The sequence below is a fragment of the Lissotriton helveticus genome, chromosome 4_1 (assembly GCF_964261635.1).
Source record: "Lissotriton helveticus chromosome 4_1, aLisHel1.1, whole genome shotgun sequence".
Classification (NCBI taxonomy): Eukaryota; Metazoa; Chordata; class Amphibia; order Caudata; family Salamandridae; genus Lissotriton; species Lissotriton helveticus.
Genome location: NC_136063.1, coordinates 1099757589 through 1099771584, shown reverse-complemented (window position 1 = coordinate 1099771584; position 13996 = coordinate 1099757589).

Here is a 13996-nt window from a genome sequence, read left to right as displayed (position 1 = left end):
TCTATTTGAAAACTGCTCTGTCGAGGCCTGGATGCATCCAGGTCTGCAGGGTCCTCTACCTACAGCCCCAAGGGTTTCTGCCTATTATATTTCCTAGCTTAAAAAAACATTAGTGAAGTGCTTTTACTGCAAATTGCCTAAATGAATAAGAACACTCATGATACAAAAAGCTTTTTAGTACATATATTCAAGATATAATTTGAACAAAAGATTCCTCTTTGTTTCAACAACATATCAGGGAGAAAATGCCCTGTGAACAACCAAGATTTCTTTTAACAAACAAAAGAATTGTCGAGAAAACCCAATGCATTTCGTGTTCAAATTAACCCTTCTTCAGGGGTTAATGAAAACGAAAGACTTTAAAGTTTGTTGTTTGAGACTTGAGGTTCTGACGTTGGGCACTGTAATGGAAACATTGAAAAACTGAATATGACGTTGAATAACTGTTTGTACTCGTTTGAAACAGATACATATCAACGTGGTGTAGGATTAGCACATTAGTTCTAAGTGGTGAAAAAGGTTCAGTGAAGAAACCGAATAACCAAATAGTACAGAGAAAGAATAAAACGACCATGAAGTTTAGATACACAAAAGTCCCCTGGTGTAGTGGAAAAACCGTAGTGCCAACCAAATCATCCCATCTAAACCGATGCATAGGTGGTAGTGACTGAACTCTCAAATGTACTCACAGCTGAAAGATGTAGGTGACTACTTTGCAAAAACAATCGTCTTCTTGCTAATATTCTGAACCTCTAGGGAGATCTAGATTAACACATGAAATTTTCAAACCTAAGAGCAAATTTATGTCTCCTATTTCTCATAAAACATTGGATAACTTTGAAACCCTTGTTAATATCTTTTTATCTCAGCTTCATAAAAGTGGGGAACCCGCTAGTTAAAGCAGCTTTATCATGGGTAAGATCTTCACAGAGAACACTGTTTGGAATTGGATTCCGAGGGAATTAGCGGTGTCGATCATTCATTTTTGCGCTCTGTGTTATTCTAGATCTCCCTAGAGGTTCAGAATAATAGCAAGAGGACGATTGTTTTTGGAAAGAAGTCACCTACATCTTTCAGCAGTGAGTACATGCGAGAGTTCAGTCACTACCACCTATGCATCGGTTTAGATGGGATGATTTGGTTGCCACTACGGTTTTTCCACTACACCAGGGGACTTTTGTGTATCTAACCTTCATGGTCGTTTTATTCTTTCTCTGTACTATATGGTTATACGGTTTCTTCACTGAACCTTTTTCACCACTTTGAACTAATGTGCTAATCCTACACCACGTTGATATGTATCTGTTTCAAACGAGTACAAACAGTTATTCAACGTCATATTCAGTTTTTCAATGTTTTCATTACAGTGCCCAACGTCAGAACCTGAAGTCTCGAACAACAAACTTTAAAGTCTTTAGTTTTCATTAACCCCTGAAGAAGGGTTCATTTGAACCCGAAATGTATTTGATTTTCTCGACAATTCTTTTGTTTGTTAAAAGAAATCTTGGTTGTTCACGGGGAATTTTCTCCCTGATATGTTGTTGAAACAAAGAGGAATCTTTTGTTCAAATTATATCTTGAATATATGTACTAAAATGCTTTTTGTATCATGAGTGTTCTTATTCATTTAGGCAATTTGCAGTAAAAGCACTTCACTAATGTTTTTTTAAGCTAGGAAATATAATAGGCAGAAACCCTTGGGGCTATAGGTAGAGGACCCTGCAGACCTGGATGCATCCAGGCCTCGACAGGGAGACTCAAAGCCCCAGCAGTCCATGCTGGCTCCCCTCCTCATGCGGGAGCTGGCCTTGCTTTGAGACCCAGGAAGCTTCAAAGATGCAGCTCCCTGGGGAGGAGCTACGCTAGCAACCAAGATGGCCGTGTAGGCTCCCCGCTCCGCCGACCTTCGTCAGTAGCTGATAAATCCTGTTATTGATCCTGCATTCGCACCAGACCCCGTGTGGCTGAACCGTTGCTTAACCTAAAGGTGCAATCCCGAGATTGTTATCGCCTCGAATGACGAAGTTATGCTGTGTTTTATTCTCCGCCTAACCCAGCGTGAGAGCCGGGGCCTCGATTTCTGACCCACCCGGGTTGGAGTTGAACAAAATCGGCCACGGGACTTGGGAGGCGTCCGGTCTCCCGACGTGGAGAATATCCTGGCCGGTTTGGATGGTTGGTCCTGTGATCCGGTTGATGCTAAGGGTACGGCGGCAAGACGCACCTGCGGCTGTGGACGGGGGTCCGTTGCCCGAAGACCCTGCTGAACCCCGGGGTCGACGGGTTTGGATCCTCGCTGGCGGCGACGGGGCAGAGATCACGAAATTGACGTGTCGCCCACCGTTACTGTTCGCCCCCCTAGTGCCTGTTACCCCGGAGTAGTTGACCTCCGGGGTTACGGATCTGATCTGTCGTTTTGCGAGAGAAGATGGAACGGGCGGAATGTACGCCGTCGCTGAAGACCGTAATGGCCACCATTGGGACGCTTCATTCGCAAGTCACCGCCATCATCCACAAAATGGTCATAACAGCTGAGACTATGTGTGTGAGACCGGACTCCGTCCCTTTGCCAGACTCTAAACACGTTGTCTTGCTTGAGAAAGAGGGCCCGTGCGGAAACCAGAACTGGTGTCTTTTGTTAGCTCACGAACAATTGCTTGCGAGCTCGGAACTATCACGAACTCATCCCACTCAATGGCGATACCGCCCAAGATGGACACAGCCGATCTTATGAAATGAAATGAAATGAAAAAGGGTTTTATAAAGCGCAAATCTACCCGAAGGCCTCGTAGCGCTATACTCCTGGAGAACTTCCTCAGTGCTTATCGGATTGATTTTCCATTTTTCTCTTCCCAGTTGGTTCTACCACATTCTCGAGACTTACTGTCGGTGGAAGAGTATCTCCATTTGATTTGTGGATTTCGAGTACTCACACTTTGGACTCGATCCTACTGTACCGGTTTTGACTCTTTTGAACGTTTTGATTCTCCTGTCAATATAGCGGCTTTAGCTGAGAGAGCTCGCACGAAAGATCGGAAGGGTCAGGGATGAGTTTGATTGTCTGGGTTTGATATACAGGCTTCATTGCATACGGGATTTGCAGCCTATAACGATGCGGGAGTCGGGCGGTTTTTATAAACTTCCCCGGTCTGTTTTGGCTTGTAATTGCTATTTTCACAATGTTCTGATTATCTTTAGGGGTCGTTTGCTTCTGGCAGGGGGTAGGGGAGATCGGGGGCCTGTATGACATCTCCTCCTCCACTCTTTTCCTTCTTTTAGGGTTTAGTTAGTGGGGCGGCGGGCACGCTGCTAGTGGGGTCAGGCCGTAGCCATTTGCAGGGGTGCAGGGTGGGGGGACTGGTGGGGGGGGGGGTTGTTTTGTCCTTGTTTAGTTCTATGGCCTTTTTTCTTTTCTTCTTCCCTGTACATGAGGTGGGTTGCTTATCCTGAGTCGCTCTTCTTCTCATATCTGGGTGTCTACTCCGGTCTTAATTATCCTGATTTGTGGGTGGACAGGCCTTGAAGGCCTCAGCTTAACGGGGTTGCTTATCATGCTGTTCTTTCTCCTGCCACGTACCTGCTAATGTTGACGTCTTATATTCCTTTCATTGATTTGTACCTCGTTGGTTTATTCGCCTACTCACCGTTGTAATGTACTCTATTGTGTGATACCCGATATGTGTACCATTTCCTCTTGTTTTTTTCTTCTATTAATAAAAATATATATAAAAAAAAAAGATGCAGCTCCCTGGATCTCAGAGCAATGTCTGTTACCCTGCTCGCCTCAAAGCAAGCAGGGAAACAGACATTGCTGAAACCAGAGTGTTAGCTACGGTTTGGCAAGCCATAGCAAATTGCAATGTCTCGGGGGTGGACACCCCGGGACATTGCTGGAGCCGGCCATGGGAGGTGGCAGTCCCCAGGGCCTCGTAGCCCCTCCAATGTAATTAAGTCCTAGGGAGGTGGTGGTCCCAGGGCTGTGGGGAGGGGGCAGAGCCCCCCCACGCATTTTTATTTGAAATAGCCCTGGGGAGGTGGCGGTCCCAGGGGCAGCGTAGCCCTGCTTGCTTTTCTGTGATTTAGCCCTGGGGAGGTGGCAGTCCCCAGGGCAGCTGGTGAGCCAGTGGAGCCTCCCTCTGCATTCTTTTTTTATTTGATCTCTTCCCTGGGGAGGTCGCAGTCCCCTGCATTACTACATAAACTGCCCCCGGGACCTGGCCCACCGGGGGCCATTATTTAACAAAACGCGGGTGACCGCGTTGCTTTTTAAAAAAAAATAAACTGCCAGGAGTTGCAAATCCAGCGCGACTCCTGTCAAATGTTTTTTTTAATGCTTTTTTGGCCCTTTGGGGTCCCTCTGAAGGTCATGGGGTCCCTCTTTTCTTTTACTATTTTTTCTTGTGAAACAGTTCAACCGAGTCACAAGATGGCTGCCAACACTTCCTGGTTTGAAGTGTTGGCAGCCAATCAGATCACAAGCCCGAGATTGGGAGAGGTCACGGATCCAACACTGCCTCAGTTGTATATCTGAGAAATCTTTACATCTCTTAGCAACTACCGAATGGATTTACACCATTTAACAAAAAAAGGTCGCTTTCTGGACCAAGAGCTACCTTTTTGGCAAATTTGGTGAAATTCCGTACAGAAGTTGGGGCTGTGGCTGTGTGCAAAGTTTCGTATGGAAATATACATGGAGAAAAAGCGTTTTGGGAACGGTCCCTGCTTGATGGATAACCACAACATTTTCAAGGCAGCCGCTTAGGCGTATAAGTTTTGAGATTTTCGCAAGGGTTAATCAAATGATTCCAAAGTTATTGACAAATGAAAAAACGCTCTTCCTATGGAAACTGCATCCTAACTATAACTACCCACTTGCGACCGCCAATAAGAAATAAACACATATATAAATATATATCTATCCATTAGAAAGCAGCAAGCTGAAAATGTGTAGGCCACTGAATCTGTAGGTTTTGCAGTTTCATGCACACACTTGGGGAGTTTATTGTGCGCTCTCATGATGAATAAATTTACCTGCATGGAGAGAATGGCTGTGTAGCATTCTTGAATAGCTGATGCCGCCTCATCGTGAAGCTGGTGAAACAAAGTGCAAACGCATATATACCTCAAGAAGTTAAAAAAAGCTATCAAGATAGAAAAAAATAGAGTAAACTTCCATAAAGAAAACACGCTAAATATGGGATTTCCTCATTCATTTTCACTTGCAGCTGTCACTCGTGCCCTCAAAATATGAATAAACAAATGGCCAAGGTTTTGATTCAGTTTAACCCCACTAAAACGTCTGTTTTACTCAGATGCCAACATCAGAATGTAAGCCAAAATGATTGCGTGGATCTGTATGTGCTGGTGGACAGAATTTAGATTTCTAGGATCCCTTGTGCTTTTGTCCATAACATTGACTAATACGTTTTTTTTAAACACATTTTTATTGTTTACAAAACGAGACCAGATCTCGCATGCTAAAATGCGCAAGTATACAATAAAACATATATGATGTTAGTTATCTTATGGTCAGGGTTATCTGTCCTCGATCGGGCTTGATGTGAAGAAGTATTATTTCAGATATGGATATGTATCTTGCTCATTGGAATGCATTCACGAAATACATATATCTTTCCAGCTATGTCTAGGAGAGAGTCCACCGAGGTATAAGTTGCACATCAAACTATATTAAACAAACCACTCCCTCACTCTTGACGTGCTGTGGCTGAGTCAGTCTTTTATTGTCAACATAAGAAATAGCACATACTAATGGTGTGGGATAGCGACCTATGCCGATTTACATTGTCTAGACTTTTAGACTCCCCTCTGACGTCTCATGCTAAAGTAATCTGCAGTTGGACGTGTTATGTACAATATTAGGGGTAACTAGTGCCTCCTCAAGGGAGGAGGAACCTGGGTGTTTCAGTTCTGTCACCAATGCCTCCCATGCCCTGGCAGCCTCTAAGGATCCTGTACTCCTTCTGGCTTTTCTCAGTCACATAGCCCCTTCACAATCCGCCCAGCATATGACCTCTTTTCCAACCCTCTACTGAGGGACTCCTCTGGGATTGCCAATGCCTGGCAATCTCTCTCTTAGCTAACATGAGTGCCAGGTCCTGGAACCTGCTGGTCACTTTGGTCTTGGAGGTGTGTGGAAACCAATGTAGCAAAAAATGCCCCGGTGTACAAGTCAACTCTGCCAAGGTATCGGTCACTGTCCACCAAAAGCTTCACAGATCTGAGCAGCTCCAAAACATGTGCAAGAATTTGGCCCCTACCTCCTCCCAACTGGGGGATTTAGCTGTTTCTGTCAAGAGGATCTATTTATCCTGCCAGGTGTGATATATGGCCTGTAGGAGTATATAAAAGTTTATCAATTGAAACCGGGCATTTCTAGATACTTTACTAGAACACTTGACTGATTAATTCCCGACTTTTTCTTCGATAGGAAGCCCCAGGTCTCCCTCCCATCTTAATCGTAAATTATTAAGTTTGGGTAATGCCCCACTCCGAAGCCGGCGATATAAACAAGAGACTGCCTTATATGCCCCAGAGGAAACTACTGGGTATTGACACTCTCCAGAGATTTAAGGTTCAGTATGGCCTGCCCCCCCCCCCCCCTAGTGTTTTTGAATTCCTGCGATGAGGGCTCTCTGCAGCAAAAAGTGTCCTTGTGGTAAATCATAACGCTCTCAGATGTCTTTACATGGTAGCGGGGAACCATCCTCATAAAGCGCTCCAAGGATTGATACTCCGGTCTCCATCCATTCCCTCACCCTGTGCCAATCCCTGGGGAAGTTCCAGGAGAAATTGCAACGGAATTTCTGAGGGGTATGGCCGCCTAATTTTCAGCTTCTGTAGGCGTCTGATCCAGCATTTGCGAAGAACTCCAATTTCGGACTATCCCCCACCTCCGGAGTGGGCAATCGCAGTGGGCTGACAGATTACAAACGGTGGATCAGGGGAGTGATAGGTCAGAGCCTTTCTCCCTTCCCTGTGGGGTGCCACAGGGGTCCTCCATCAGTCACACGCTTTTTAGGGCTCGGCCTACGTCACCCCTGCGTCAGCAGGGGGCGGAGCTCCGAGCTCCTTTTGTTAAGGGCTTTTGAATCGTGCAGGAAAAATTCCTCAGTGGGCGAGCTTTTTCAGTCCTTTTTTTTGCCATCTGCATAGTGATTCATCTTCGCTGTGCTGTCTTTCTAGTAGCCTTCACGCAATAGGCCATGTGTAAATCATTCTGGGCACTTCCGCCATATTCTGTGTGGTTACGCGCGCAGGGGAGTGTTATAAATTTCAATTAGGAGCTGTCAGGGTGCCGCCGTAATAGAATCCAGATGGTCAGGGCGCGTTCACCAGTCTGCAGTGAGTGGCGCGCGTTCGTGTTTGTTCTGTGTCTCGCGTTTCCTCTTTTCATGCAGATCTGGTTTTCTTTACTGACTACAGCTGTGTTTATATAGACGGTGGCTTCAGTTGTGCAGCAGGTGCAGTGGCACCAGTGTGGTGTAGCTATCATTAGTGGAGCAGGGGCAGTGCCACCAGTGTGGTGTAGCTATTATTAGTGCAGCAGGTGCAGTGGTACCAGTGTGTGTTAGCTACCATTGTGCAGCAGGTTCAGTGGCACCAGTGTGGTGTAGCTATCATTGGTGCAGTGGTACCAGTGTGTGGTAGCTACCATAGGTGGAGCAGTGGTAGTGTTGCTTAGCTCAGGTGCAGTGGCACCAGTGTGTGGTAGATGGCGTTGTGTAGCAGGTGCAGTGTTATCAGTGTTACTTAGCTATGATTGTGCAGCAGGTTCAGTGGCACCAGTGTGTGGCGTAGTTACCATTCGTGGAGCAGGTGAGGTGTTATCAGTGTTACTTAGCTATTATTGCGCAGCAGGTGTAGTACCACCAGTGTGGCGTAGCTACCATTGTGCAGTGGCACCAGTGTGGCATAGCACCATAGGTAGAGCAGTTGCAGTGGTAGTGTTGCTTAGCTATGATTGTGCAGCAGGTGCAGTGGCACCAGTGTGTGGTAGATGGCGTTGTGTAGCAGGTGTAGTGTTATCAGTGTTACTTAGCTATGATTGTGCAGCAGGTGCAGTGGCACCAGTGTGGCGTAGCTATCATTGGTGCAGCATGTGCAGTGGTACCGGTGAGTGGTAGCTACCATTGGTGGAGCAGGTGCAGTGGTAGTGTTGCTTAGCTATGATTGTGCAGCAGGTGCAGTGGCACCAGTGAGTGGCCTAGTTATCATCCGTGGAGCAGGTGAGGTGTTATCAGTGTTACTTAGCTATGATTGCGCAGCAGGTGTAGTACCACCAGTGTGGCGTAGCTACCATTGTGCCGTAGGTGCAGTGGCACCAGTGTGGCATAGCACCATAGGTGGAGCAGTTGCAGTGGTAGTGTTGCTTAGCTATGATTGTGCAGCAGGTGCAGTGGCACCAGTGTGTGGTAGATGGCGTTGTGTAGCAGGTGTAGTGTTATCAGTGTTACTTAGCTATGATTGTGCAGCAGGTGCAGTGGCACCAGTGTGGCGTAGCTATCATTGGTGCTGCATGTGCAGTGGTACCGGTGAGTGGTAGCTACCATTGGTGGAGCAGGTGCAGTGGTAGTGTTGCTTAGCTATGATTGTGCAGCAGGTGCAGTGGCACCAGTGTGTGGTAGCTACCATAGGTGGAGCAGGTGCAGTGGTAGTGTTGCTTAGCTATGATTGTGCAGCAGGTGCAGTGGCACCAGTGTGTGGCGTAGTTACCATTCGTGGAGCAGGTGAGGTGTTATCAGTGTTACTTAGCTATTATTGTGCAGCAGGTGTAGTACCACCAGTGTGGCGTAGCTACCATTGTGCAGTAGGTGCAGTGGCACCAGTGTGGCATAGCACCATAGGTGGAGCAGTTGCAGTGGTAGTGTTGCTTAGCTATGATTGTGCAGCAGGTGCAGTGGCTCCAGTGTGTGGTAGATAGAGTTGTGTAGCAGGTGTAGTGTTATCAGTGTTACTTAGCTATGATTGTGCAGCAGGTGCAGTGGCACCAGTGTGGCGTAGCTATCATTGGTGCTGCATGTGCAGTGGTACCGGTGAGTGATAGCTACCATTGGTGGAGCAGGTGCAGTGGTAGTGTTGCTTAGCTATGATTGTGCAGCAGGTGCAGTGGCACCAGTTTGTGGCATAGTTACCATTCGTGGAGCAGGTGAGGTGTTATCAGTGTTACTTAGCTATTATTGCGCAGCAGGTGTAGTACCACCAGTGTGGCGTAGCTACCATTGTGCAGTAGGTGCAGTGGCACCAGTGTGGCATAGCACCATAGGTGGAGCAGTTGCAGTGGTAGTGTTGCTTAGCTATGATTGTGCAGCAGGTGCAGTGGCACCAGTATGTGGCGTAGTTACCATTCGTGGAGCAGATGAGGTGTTATCAGTGTTACTTAGCTATTATTGCGCAGCAGGTGTAGTACCACCAGTGTGGCGTAGCTACCATTGTGCAGTAGGTGCAGTGGCACCAGTGTGGCATAGCACCATAGGTGGAGCAGTTGCAGTGGTAGTGTTGCTTAGCTATGATTGTGCAGCAGGTGCAGTGGCACCAGTGTGTGGTAGATGGCGTTGTGTAGCAGATGTAGTGTTATCAGTGTTACTTAGCTATGATTGTGCAGCAGGTGCAGTGGCACCAGTGTGGCGTAGCTATCATTGGTGCTGCATGTGCAGTGGTACCAGTGAGTGGTAGCTACCATTGGTGGAGCAGGTGCAGTGGTAGTGTTGCTTAGCTATGATTGTGCAGCAGGTGCAGTGGCACCAGTGTGTGGTAGCTACCATAGGTGGAGCAGGTGCAGTGGTAGTGTTACTTAGCTATGATTGTGCAGCAGGTGCAGTGGCACCAGTGTGGCGTAGCTATCATTGGTGCAGCATGTGCAGTGGTACCGGTGAGTGGTAGCTACCATTGGTGGAGCAGGTGCAGTGGTAGTGTTGCTTAGCTATGATTGTGCAGCAGGTGCAGTGGCACCAGTGTGTGGCGTAGTTACCATTCGTGGAGCAATTGAGGTGTTATCAGTGTTACTTAGCTATTATTGCGCAGCAGGTGTAGTACCACCTTTGTGGCGTAGGTACCATTGTGCATTAGGTGCAGTGGCACCAGTGTGGCATAGCACCATAGGTGGAGCAGTTGCAGTGGTAGTGTTGCTTAGCTATGATTGTGCAGCAGGTTCAGTGGCACTAGTGTGTGGTAGATGGCGTTGTGTAGCAGGTGTAGTGTCATCAGTGTTACTTAGCTATGATTGTGCAGCAGGTGCAGTGGCACCAGTGTGGCGTAGCTATCATTGGTGCAGCATGTGCAGTGGTACCGGTGAGTGGTAGCTACCATTAGTGGAGCAGTGGTAGTGTTGCTTAGCTATGATTATGCAGCAGGTGCAGTGGCACCAGTGTGTGGCGTAGTTACCATTCGTGGAGGAGGTGAGGTGTTATCAGTGTTACTTAGCTATGATTGCGCAGCAGGTGTAGTACCACCAGTGTGGCGTAGCTACCATTGTGCAGTAGGTGCAGTGGCACCAGTGTGGCATAGCACCATAGGTGGAGCAGTTGCAGTGGTAGTGTTGCTTAGCTATGATTGTGCAGCAGGTGCAGTGGCACCAGTGTGTGGTAGATGGCGTTGTGTAGCAGGTGTAGTTTTATCAGTGTTACTTAGCTATGATTGTGCAGCAGGTGCAGTGGCACCAGTGTGGCGTAGCTATCATTGGTGCTGCATGTGCAGTGGTACCAGTGAGTGGTAGCTACCATTGGTGGAGCAGGTGCAGTGGTAGTGTTGCTTAGCTATGATTGTGCAGCAGGTGCAGTGGCACCAGTGTGTGGTAGCTACCATAGGTGGAGCAGGTGCAGTGGTAGTGTTGCTTAGCTATGATTGTGCAGCAGGTGCAGTGGCACCAGTGTGTGGCGTAGTTACCATTCGTGGAGCAGGTGAGGTGTTATCAGTGTTACTTAGCTATTATTGCGCAGCAGGTGTAGTACCACCAGTGTGGCGTAGCTATGATTGTGCAGCAGGTGCAGTGGCACCAGTGTGTGGTAGATGGCGTTGTGTAGCAGGTGTAGTGTCATCAGTGTTACTTAGCTATGATTGTGCAGCAGGTGCAGTGGCACCAGTGTGGCGTAGCTATCATTGGTGAAGCATGTGCAGTGGTACCGGTGAGTGGTAGCTACCATTGGTGGAGCAGGTGCAGTGGTAGTGTTGCTTAGCTATGATTGTGCAGCAGGTGCAGTGGCACCAGTGTGTGGCGTAGTTACCATTCGTGGAGCAGGTGAGGTGTTATCAGTGTTACTTAGCTATGATTGCGCAGCAGGTGTAGTACCACCAGTGTGGCATAGCTACATTGTGCAGTAGGTGCAGTGGCACCAGTGTGGCATAGCACCATAGGTGGAGCAGTTGCAGTGGTAGTGTTGCTTAGCTATGATTGTGCAGCAGGTGCAGTGGCACCAGTGTGGCGTAGCTATCATTGGTGCTGCATGTGCAGTGGTACCGGTGAGTGGTAGCTACCATTGGTGGAGCAGGTGCAGTGGTAGTGTTGCTTAGCTATGATTGTGCAGAAGGTGCAGTGGCACCAGTGTGTGGTAGCTACCGTAGGTGGAGCAGGTGCAGTGGTAGTGTTGCTTAGCTATGATTGTGCAGAAGGTGCAGTGGCACCAGTGTGTGGCGTAGTTACCATTCGTGGAGCAGGTGAGGTGTTATCAGTGTTACTTAGCTATTATTGCGCAGCAGGTGTAGTACCACCAGTGTGGCGTAGCTACCATTGTGCAGTAGGTGCAGTGGCACCAGTGTGGCATAGCACCATAGGTGGAGCAGTTGCAGTGGTAGTGTTGCTTAGCTATGATTGTGCAGCAGGTGCAGTGGCACCAGTGTGGCGTAGCTATCATTGGTGCAGCATGTGCAGTGGTACCGGTGAGTGGTAGCTACCATAGGTGGAGCAGGTGCAGTGGTAGTGTTGCTTAGCTATGATTGTGCAGCAGGTGCAGTGGCACCAGTGTGGCGTAGCTATCATTGGTGCAGCATGTGCAGTGGTACCGGTGAGTGATAGCTACCATTGATGGAGCAGGTGCAGTGGTAGTGTTGCTTAGCTATGATTGTGCAGCAGGTGCAGTGGCACCAGTGTGTGGCGTAGTTACCATTCGTGGAGCAGGTGAGGTGTTATCAGTGTTACTTAGCTATTATTGCGCAGCAGGTGTAGTACCACCAGTGTGGCGTAGCTACCATTGTGCAGTAGGTGCAGTGGCACCAGTGTGGCATAGCACCATAGGTGGAGCAGTTGCAGTGGTAGTGTTGCTTAGCTATGATTGTGCAGCAGGTGCAGTGGCACCAGTGTGTGGTAGCTACCATAGGTGGAGCAGGTGCAGTGGTAGTGTTGCTTAGCTATGATTGTGCAGCAGGTGCAGTGGCACCAGTGTGGCGTAGCTATCATTTGTGCAGCATGTGCAGTGGTACCGGTGAGTGGTAGCTACCATTGGTGGAGCAGGTGCAGTGGTAGTGTTGCTTAGCTAGGATTGTGCAGCAGGTGCAGTGGCACCAGTGTGTGATAGATGGCGTTGTGTAGCAGGTGCAGTGTTATCAGTGTTACTTAGCTATGATTGTGCAGCGGCACCAGTGTGGCGTAGCTATCATTGGTGCAGCATGTGCAGTGGTACCGGTGTGGTGTAAGTATATTTGGTGGAGCAGGTGCAGTGTTACCAGTGTGGCGTAGGCGTAGCTACCATTGGTGGAGCAGGTGCTGTGGTACCAGTTTAGTGCAGCAGGTGCAGTGGTACCAGTGTGTGGTAGCTACCATAGGTGGAGCAGGTGCAGTGGTAGTGTTACTTAGCTATGATTGTGTAGCAGGTGCAGTGGCACCAGTGTGGTGTAGCTATCATTGGTGCAGCATGTGCAGTGGTACCGGTGAGTGGTAGCTACCATTGGTGGAGCAGGTGCAGTGGTAGTGTTGCTTAGCTATGATTGTGGAGCAGGTGCAGTGGCACCAGTGTGGCATAGCTACAATTGTGCAGCAGGTGCTATGGCACCCATGTGGTGTAAGTATATTTGGTGGAGCAGTTGCAGTGGTAGTGTTGCTTCGCTATGATTGTGCAGCAGGTGCAGGGGCACCAGTGTGTGGTAGATGGCGTTGTGTAGCAGGTGCAGTGTTATCAGTGTTACTTAGCTATGATTGTGCAGCAGGTGCAGTGGCACCAGTGTGGCGTAGCTATCATTGGTGCAGCATGTGCAGTGGTACCGGTGTGGTGTAAGTATATTTGGTGGAGCAGGTGCAGTGGTACCAGTGTGGCGTAGGCGTAGCTACCATTGGTGGAGCAGGTGCAGTGGCACCAGTGCGCCACATTGGTGTAACACACTCACTACCACACACTCACCCCCACAGACTCACCACCACACACTCACCACTACACACACAACCACACACACAACATCACACCACCAGCCATCAGTGCACGCTTTCACCAGGGCCAAACACCACCAGCCATCAATGCACGCTTTCACGAACCACAAACACCACCAGGCGTACAACACCAGCCGTCAGTGCATTCTTTTACAAGGCGCACTCACCAGCAACCGTCAGTGCACGCTTTCACCAAACACACACCCACCAGCCGTCAGTGCACCCTTCCACCAAGCACACACACCTCCAGGCGGCAGTGCAGTCTTTTACCACGCACACACACCACCAGCCATCAGTGCACAATTTCTACAGGCAGTCACACACACCACCAGCCATCAGTGCATGCATCAATTGTTAACGCATCCACAATTAACTATTGTAGCAATCTCAGTATGGTACACTTTACTTTTAAACATATTCATGTAAAGCACAGCATGCCACCATTGCTACAATTCCAATCTAACTCACATAATTCCACTACACACCACATGCACACACTCCATAACACATGGCGAAAACACATTGCCATTTACAATGCCATTAGCTCAAACTCAAATAAATCCGAGCCCGATTGCATTTCCAATGCTTGTTAATATATATGTCAGCCCGCTGGCTGCCCTTATA